Here is a 2,665-nt window from a genome sequence, read left to right as displayed (position 1 = left end):
CAAAATTAATAATTAATCGAACGGAGTTCGGGGCTAATTGAGCAGGGCAAAGACGATAGTAATCAAGAAGATTTCAAATAAACTCTGAAATTGGAAAGCGAAGACCGACCTAGAGATCCTCTACATAAAAAGCAACATGATCCAGAGAAGGAGAATTCATCCGACCATCCGAACCGGGAATGAAAAGTTAAAATTGCTCTGGGATATGATATTGTTCTCGGAGTCGATCAATATTGGATTCAGATAAGGAAGAAACTTCTATCTCTGGACCCAAAAGAGAATCATCAATCAGATCTTTCGATTGACTATCTCGAGAGGTTGAAACCTTCCCTTTCTTACCCCTACTTACCATTGAAAATGATAGATGGTAGAGAAACCTAGAAGAAGAAAGAAGAAAACTTAGAAGGAACAAAAACTCAACCTGAAACTAGGAAATGACGTGAAGAACAAGGAAGACTTCGAAAGCTCTCAGCACCCGAGGGGGAACCCTCTGTTGCAGGAGAAAATGATGAATGCAGAAGCAAAAGATCTAAATGAAAGTGATATTATATATATAGAACCCTTCAACAGTCTGGATGAAGTTATTCAAATCAAGGTTTCTCCAGATTTCGACATGTGGTTACATCAAAATCAATCATTGATCGGACGGTTCGACGCACCTACCTTCAGATCATGCCACCTCACCACTATCCGCATAAATGGCTCAGAGCCAATAACATCTGAACACGTGGCCGAAATCGACTAGTCAGAATCAAATCAACCGGATTCATCGGATGCTAGACTATCTTCTTGAAATGACACTCCAATGATGATCTCACGATTATCGAAACGATAAAATAGCTGAAGACCCTTCATTTTTTCAAAGAAATCATTAATGTCTGCAGTCGAATCGGAGCTCGAAATAACACGTAGCAACTCCTTTCATCCAACGTGACAAACCACGTGCTAATCCACATATCAGGCTACCTAAGATTTGGGAGTGGAGGACAACTGTTGGGGGAATTCAGTCGACTCCTCCGATTTCGACTTTCAATCAGCTTGACAAGCACGAACCATCGACTATCAATCGGTTGACTGACCAGCAGTCGGCTAATCTTAACCATCTCTGACAAACTCCAACTATGATGACTCAACTGACTTCAGACCGATGATCATCGGCATATCAAAGTTGCCGACCGATGGTCATTCAAACTTCTACAACTGTTGATATACAATCGATATATTCAGACTGCCGATATAGAGTCGGCATACTAGAAACCGCCAGCTCAGAAAGCACATAATGGCCAGAACATGAGTAGTGGTGGGTATAATCATCCATCTCACGATCACATAATGTCGAAATAAGCGGGATCCACGTGTCTAACCGTTACAAATGGTTACCAACAACTGGTCTATAAAAGGAGGTAAATAAACAGCATGGAGGAGGACACTCTTTTTGAGCTGATACTCTGCCTCTCTAAATATTAATCTGCTGTTCACCACTCTCCACTGACTTAAGCATCGGAGGGTCCATGTCGGACACAACTCCGATTAGTATGGACTTCTTTTTGTAGGTACTTTTCTCCGATGATGGACGTAATAAAAAATTGGCCGCAACAGATACATATGCAAAAAAAGATATTTTATGAGTATATATATGTAGATATTAATTTTGAAAAGATATTTATATAAATTTGAATGTTTAGGAAGGTATACATATAAAACCTCCAAAAAAAAAAAAACTCCATGGCAATAGATGCTGTATGAATGCTCAAACTATAACCTTCGAGATACTCATTTTCAACTTAAAACTAATGCATTGGTGCATCGTACATGTTTGGCAACCTTATCCAAAAACCAGATGCAACTACATACGCAAAAAAAAAATAAAAATAAAAAATAAAATAAAACAAAACAAATGCAGCTCAACCAGTATTCTGATCATGCTCAACCTAGACTCAAAGCTGGCTTGACTTAACATCTCCGACCAATGGTGTTTTATTTTTTTTTTTGAATACAAACGGACTGTCACACCAATTTAGTGTGAGAGCAGCTCAAAAGATCAAGATATACAAAATTTCACAAGACTAGCGGACAATCCTCATTCTGTCTCCATAGTCAGTTGTCAGAGTACTCAGCAATAAAGTCGTTATCCAATCTGTTGCAGTGTTCGCCTCCTATAGATATACCAGATTCTCACTGTAACAGCTTGGCGAAGAAAGATCTTGACATCTCGGATAAGTGGATAATTCTCGGGCTGTCTGATGTCTCTTTGAATTTAAAAAATGACAAGAGCAGAGTCATCTTCCAAAAAAATTCTCTTCGTGTGGAGCAATTGTCTACAAAGGTGATATCTGTCCAAGCGAGGTGAAACTCTACGGTCGGGATTGAAAGCTCAAAGAGGTGGGGTGAAGCTCTACAGTTGAGATTGAAAATTTAAAGAAATGAAAGCCATCAGCCATCAAAAATCTTTTATAAAAGATCATGGATGATGAAATCAGCGTCATTCCTTCCATCTCTGATGCTATTGTCAAAATTAATTTTAACAAACCCGAAGGCAGTAAATCCGAGGGAATGGATACAATCCTATGGGTCGCTGCTGGGGCAACCAGGCCCATGGCGCTTTTTCTTCACCTCAATTACCCATCACGTATTCAGGTAACATCCTAGAGCAGCGCTGTAATTG

This window comes from Elaeis guineensis, chromosome 2, assembly GCF_000442705.2.
Source record: "Elaeis guineensis isolate ETL-2024a chromosome 2, EG11, whole genome shotgun sequence".
Taxonomy (NCBI): domain Eukaryota; kingdom Viridiplantae; phylum Streptophyta; class Magnoliopsida; order Arecales; family Arecaceae; genus Elaeis; species Elaeis guineensis.
The sequence above is the reverse complement of the archived record's forward strand: the minus strand, read 5'-3'. Positions refer to the sequence as shown.